This window comes from Ictidomys tridecemlineatus, chromosome 3 (assembly GCF_052094955.1).
Source record: "Ictidomys tridecemlineatus isolate mIctTri1 chromosome 3, mIctTri1.hap1, whole genome shotgun sequence".
NCBI lineage: Eukaryota > Metazoa > Chordata > Mammalia > Rodentia > Sciuridae > Ictidomys > Ictidomys tridecemlineatus.
In genome coordinates, this window is record NC_135479.1 from 70,906,664 (window position 1) to 70,914,026 (window position 7,363).

Below are 7,363 nucleotides of genomic sequence, written 5' to 3' on the forward strand. Positions count from 1 at the left end.
ACTGAAAACTGAAAAATAAATAATAAAAAATTTTCTTTTTCTCTCTTCTCTCTCTCTTTAAAAAAAAAGACATTAACAATTATGTACAACAAATTATTTGGTTTATATGTATATTTCAATAAATATCTATTGAGCAACATGTTGCATAAAATTTTTAAAGCTACTGTTTTCTTAGTTCTTACTATATTAACATAGATATTATATAGAAGATAATACATGGATGTTGATATATAATTATATGTCAATGAGGAAATATATTGACATATATTATCTTCCATACTTTTAGCAGAGAGTAGACATTTCTCTATATAACTTTTGTTATTTAAAATCACTATGATTGCATTAAAAACTTTTTTTTATTTAATCAGGGTGTTTGGGGGTATAAAAGGGAAATAATGGCTAGCTTTTCTTCTAACTTTTGATAGTCTGGATTTCTCTTTCTTCAGTACTGAATTTCTTCTAATGAAGGAAAAGATCCTTGTTTTTATAAATATTTTCAATTTATGTAATAAAGACATATTAGACAAAGTTAAAGAGTTTTATTTATATAGTACATATAGACAGTGTATTTCAAACTCTTGACCATCTGGAGATTAGCATAGGTCTTGCATAAAAATTGTAATCACTCCTATAATTCAGAAACCAAAGCTTATTTCTATGACAATTATGTTTTCTTAATCAATAACTGAACTATATTATAAGATTTTTTTCAAATTTCAAATTTGTTTCTACAAACTAATTTCTCAAAGATGAAGACATTAACTCACAAAAACACATTCCAAAATTATGTGACTCTAAACTGGAAGCGTTGTGCTATCTTCTACCATCCTAACCTCAGCTCTAAACTATCAAGGCCAATACAATCTGGTCATTTTTGTGTTGACAGTATGAGACACCACAAGATATGGGAGAACTCAATACACAGACATGAAGTGAATTTCATAAATCACTGTACTATAAGAAAAAATATAGAAAATAAGATGGGTGCCATCATGAAACAGAAGACAGACGTTATTTGTATTGAATTAAATAGCACATTATTAGTTATTTATTAGATATAAATTAATGAATTCACTGTTAAGTATAAAGAAGATGATTATCTAAAGCTTGTCTCTTTCAAATATTCATACATCTAAACATTTCCCATGGTCTGAAGAGATACTTTCTCTACCATTTATTTGTGCAGAATTCAGTCTTTTTTCCATTCTTTCACTTAGGTTTCTTCCTTCTGTGGATAATTGCCTGCCTATTCTGTTTCTGTTTCAAGTAGGTCCAAACATGTTTTAATACACTTTCTCAGTTACCACTTTTTCTAGAATACTCTTCTCAATCCTTTGAACACATATGGATTTATTTTCCACCTGAACTTATGTTTTTTTTGTTACTGTGCCCTTGAAAAGTACATGTCTTTACTTCTTGATTGCATATTTCCTAGTTATTTGCTCTAATTGCTTTTTATTAGCAAATTCTTAGCTCCTATTTTAATAAGGTAAATTTTTCAAGAATTTTAAAAAGTTGCTTTGTTCTCCAACTCTATGCAATTGCCAGGCTTTGTAACTTTATGTTTTGTGAAGCCTGAAGTTTGTTATTTTATTCCTATCTCCACCACTCAGTACATATTCAGTAAATATTTGTGATATCATCAAAGATGTTAGTCACATTTTAGCAGTGTATTTTCTAAGAGGTTAGGTTCTTGTAGCCAATATAGAAATTATTATATTTTTTCACTTATTTTTTCCTAATAGAAAAAAAATATATATATATATATTCCAGAATATGAGGCTGCCTTGTACTCAAGGGAATACCCTGATACACCTGGAAACCAGTGGCTCAGGAATGGAGTGGAAATATACAAATCATTTGAAGTCTCCTGGAATAAAGAAACTATTATTTTAACACCTATAATTATATCATGATATTACTTACAACAAAAAATAGTTGAAAAAAGCACCTAAATTATTTTCTTAAAAATTATGGAAATGTTTTATTTTCTATAGAAAAAATTGAGAGTATGCAATTAAAATATTCTTGAACAGAAGGTAAAATAGCTATTTAATTGCTTTTATTTATAAACTGAGAACCTACTTTTTCATCCTATAATCTTAATCAAAATATATTAGAGATATGAATTAATAAAAAATCAGTACTCTCATAATATTTATTTTTAGAAACTTACTCTCATTTGTCCCTCCATGAATTTATATTTAACAGCCCTTTAAGACAATGAAACTAAACAACATTTATCATACTTGCATCATATGAAAGGATTAAAATATAATTTTGCAATTGAGATTCAACAAGTGATTTAAGGTTTTTATTTAATGAACTTAGTGACAGTGTCAAAAATTTTAAAAATAGAGATGAATTTTCAATAAGAACATTTTTTAAAATTTGAGAGTAAAGAATATGAATGCAATCTGTGACATATATACCTAGGGCAGAATGGTTGCTGAGAAGTTTGGAGAAGAAAGAACAAAGGTCAGATCAGGGCTGAGAAATCTATGCAAGTTATTTTGAAGTCAAGTTCTTTGGCACTTTTGTTTTTTGCAGAAGCTGGAAAACTCTGATTGGCAAGTGGCAGCAGTAAATATGTAAAGCTAATCTTACAGACATAGTTTCATAGTTGGCAATTCTGTAGTCAACTGCAAGGTAAAAGTATTCTTATATGTAGGGCAGGTTGTTCCGCTGGGCTGGTTCTCTGAGATTATTTCTGAAGCAGGCAGGATTCTGCTAAGGGAGGGTTTTTCTTTCTTTCTCGTGATCCCTGGATTCCATTGGAGGGCATGTGGATAGGAATGATTCCATTTTAAATAATACATTTTCACAATAAGGAAAGCTTTTTTTAAAAAAATATATCACTCTGATATAATAGGTCATTTTTTCAAAGTCATAAGGGGAATTTTTTACTCTTTTAATAAATATAATGCTACACAATATAAAAGAAAATCTTACTTCATTTAGTTATCTATTCAGCTCTGTCAAATGAACTACAAAGTGTTATTCTGCTTGAATGCATTTTTTTTCTGTAATTTTCAGAGTGAGGAATTGAACCCAGGAGCATATCAAATAGGTCCCTGTGCTCTGGTTCCTCCCAATATTGTGTCTATATTCTAAAACTTTATACAAACCGTATTTTCTCATTTGAATTCATGTAGATATTTGTTTCTAAATGAATTTAAATATAAGATCTTTTACTTGAAAATGACCACAGTATGTCAGATTGCCAAAAAATGTAGAACAATAAGAAACAACAAAAATCCCTTTAATTACATATATTTTCAACAAAGGCATTCAATAAGTTCCCTCATTTTATTTAAAAATAAAATTTTAAATGCCCCTAAAATTGATCAGGCATTTGCATTATTCCTTGTGGTCAAACTTATAAGCTTATAAAATAAACAAGGCATTCTCCAGTTTGAAAAAATTTTACTCTTTATATACCTAGGGTTCTCTACTGTCCCTTAGATTTTCTTTTATTTGGTTGTTAATTCCCTATATTTTTTCATTTCACTTTATGTTTAGTTCATATGTATTCTTTTAATATCATGCCATCTCTTTTAGTTCTCTTGGAAATGTAAACTTTTTTGTTTTCTCTTCTTATGTTGATTTTCTTTTTCTTTTTCTTTTTTTTTTTGGTGTGGTTCTTATTGTTGTCTGTAACATCATGGAAGTTGCTTTATTGTTATGTTGGCAAGTTTATAAAGCAGCTGAAGTTGTCATCCAGGTAATGAAAAAAATATCACCATTTTGAAAAAAAAACTCTTTAATTTTCAATATTGGTTATGTACTTATACAATAAAGCATTAAAAATCTGAATCTTTTCCTTAAGAGTTTGAAAATCAAACTTTTGTTATTAAAAACTTTAGAGATTCAATTGCTTGACTGTCTTCTGTTTGAGAGATGGGAATCTGGACGTTGAAAAGCAAAGAGACTTAGCAATAATAATCAGTGGTCAGTTTAGAAACTAAAATCTGATTTCTCTATCTAAATCTGTCTTTAAAACAGGCTATGGACTGGCTATTGTTGCTTGAATCACTTAACAGCAATTGTGCTATATTTTCTATCCTACTCTGTGACAAAAAAATCAGTTATCTTGACATAATTAATTAATAGCTTTTAAAATAATAATTATAGAAAAGGAAGGAAACACTTCTTAGTTATATGAAAATATTAGCATAGACTTGTTGGCTTCTCCTTTTCTTTTTGATTATTTAACAAATACAAAACTTATGTCTAATTCTTTTTCCTATCTTTTCATTAAAAACAATAGATTTTTTACTAGTGAAAGAAAAATCAAATTTAAACCTCCCCCTTGAGAAGGGAAAACTACTTTAATAACTTGCTTGGAGTTTTCTCCTTGTGGCTGGGTTGCTTACAGATACAGTATGGGACAATCTGCATTTTAATTATAGTGTGCTGGGCAGGAAGGGGCAGAATACTCTTATAGGCTATGTGCCATACACAAAATCTCTCTGTAAAGAGAAAAAACACTGATAGGAGGGACTGCCACTAAGAGAGCTGAATGTGCAGAGGTGTGAGATTGTTCTAGTACATTTTGTACCTTTGGGTTTATTGCCATGTAAACAGATTATCAAACATACACAAGCACACATGTACGTGAGCATGCACCACACACACACACACACACACACACACACACACAAATTAAAGGCAAATTACTGCTTGCCTTTTTTTGTAAGAGCATTCCAGGTCTGTATGTTTAACTCCGAAACCTATTTTTCTTGGTTACTACAACCACTTTTCCACGATATTGAAACTTTTTCACAAATGTTAAGTTGTATAGACATACTCTTCTCAAAAATCTGAAGAAAAGTTAGAGTTCCCAACACAACTTCCACATCTCAGCTTCTCACTTTTCTTTGGGATTCATCGTGACTGTGAATCAGAATTTCAACATACAGAACATCCCATTTGCTGAAGAATTAGCCAACAGTAATAAGCCTATACTAGGTTTAGGGTGGAATACTCAGCATTTTTCCAAAGTCTGCCTCACTGGTTCCCTGAGAAGCCTGAGGCAGGTACTAACACCCTCTTTCTACTTGCAACAGATGTCCAAAAGCCTCAGATAGCTTCTCCATCACAGGGTTGGAATCTGGGTCCAGGATCCTGACCCTTGTGCCTTACCAAATGCTACTGGTAGTTTTGTGGAGTAGTTGAGGACAGCTTGCCTGACCTGCAGGTCATACCTCCAAAAGGTTGCATGTTGATTATTGACAGAGATATGTTCTGTGACGTGCACTCTTCAGCAACTTTGTCACTGTTAACACTGAGTGTGCTTACCAAACCTCGACGGCATAGCCTACTGCACACCTGGGCTGTGTGGTACAGCCCCCTGCTCCAAGGCTGCAAAACTATGTGCACGCTACTTGAGTGGCACTGTCGGCCACCGTGACACAGTATATATCTAAACACAGAGATGGCACAGAAAGATGCTAATCAGAATTTTTCAGCCCCATTATTATCTTGCCCCTACTTTGTATTTATGACCTGTCATTGACATGATGCATCCACACAAGAACCGCCCACTGTGGCCCAGGACATCCCTGGACCTAGGACAGCAATGGTGAGAATGATGTGGTCCCTGCACTCAAGCAGAGAAGACAGGCAGGTGCCTTCCAACAGGAGGGGCAACATGCAATAGCAGCCCCAGGAACCCTGAGCAGGATTTACAACAACGGAGGCAAAGCAGGCAGAAGCCTACTGGGCAGAGTTCTGTTAATATGTCTCTAGGGTGTTGGGAACACTCCTGCCCGGCACCATCAATAACCAAGCGGCTCACCAGACTGCCATTTTGATAGTTAACCAACAATAATCTCATTCTGCCAAAACTTCACCCTTCAGAAGCAAGAAGAAAGGAAGAAAATGGCTATTACTTGAGTTATGACCAAGTGATCACTGGTGCCAACGTGCAAATTCAAGGAGCCAGGGGGGACTCTCCTGCTATTTGCCTTGGCACTCACAAGTCTGCTCCCTGGCTCCCATCTAAAGGGCACACAGTTAGGGGTTAGGGAAGATCTGCAGATGAGGACATAAGCCCAGGCAGGTAAGGGGTGTGCACACAGGTGGTGCAGCAAATATAACCAGAACAGTCCGAGTAACCAACAGTAGGTCACTGTGATACAAATGGCCCTGTGAGTACCAGGCAGTGTGTGTAACAGCCAGGTGTGCCTGGAGCCATGTGAGATAGAGCCAGGACACCCAGTAGAACAGAGTCTAGCCACAGTGAGCTCTGAAAGCTGCATTGCAGAAATTCAGATGAGCAGTTCAGGAGTGGGGGCCACTCTGGATGGCCACTGGAGACCAAAGATGGTGCATCTGGTGGCAGCACATAAATGGATTCAAAAGGAGAATAAGATAGGCAGTGTACAGTGGGCTGATGTCTCCAGGGTGGATGCTGGAATGGGGAGAAAGAGGCACAGGTGGGAGAGTATTCAAGGAAGACCCTTGGAGAGGGGCTCACTGCCAACAGGATAACCACCTTACCCTGAGCATATCCAGAATCGAGGCCAGATGGTCTTAAGGGCAGTGTCAAAAGGAGGATTCCTACTATCTGTAAGCAACCAAAAAAAAAAAAAAACAGACTAGACATTATCCAAATTAAAAAACTGGGGGTTTCAAAGGATGTCACCAAGAAAGTGAATGGACACACCTAGAATGAAGAGGAAAGTTTATAAGTTCTATATCTGACAAAGGGACTAGTCTCTAGAATACATAGAGAACCCTTAAACTTAACAATAAAGAAAACCCAGCTAAAATGGGGAAAGACTCAAGACAGTTCCCCCAAACAGATATATAAATGGCCAATAAGCACATGAAAAAGCTACTCGGTATCAGCATCAAGAAAATGAACATCAAAGCCAAAGCCATACCACTTCGCCATCACAGGAGGGCTAAGTCAGAACACAGATCACAGTGCTGACAAGGTTTCTGTGCACCCGGAATCCGCACACACTGCTGGTGGGAGTCAAAGGGGTATGGCTGCATCAGAAAGCAGCTTGGCAGTTCCTCAAAAGGTTAAGAAGAGTCACAATAAGACACAGCATGTCTATGCCTAGGTGGACCCAAAGAGAAAGAGAGACAGGTCCACACAAAAATCTGTACACAGATGTTCCCAGCAGCACTACTCAAAACCAACAAAATGTGGAAACAGGCAAAATACCATTAACTGGCGAACAATAAAACACAGTACATCATTTCATACAACGGAATATTACAAAAAGAATACACACTACAACATGGAAAAACTCTGGCTTACAAGAACACCGAAAGAAATAATGTCAAAAGAAAAAGCACATCATTTTTATTTCTTTGAAAAGGAGGCCTAGGCTATCCAAATTATCCT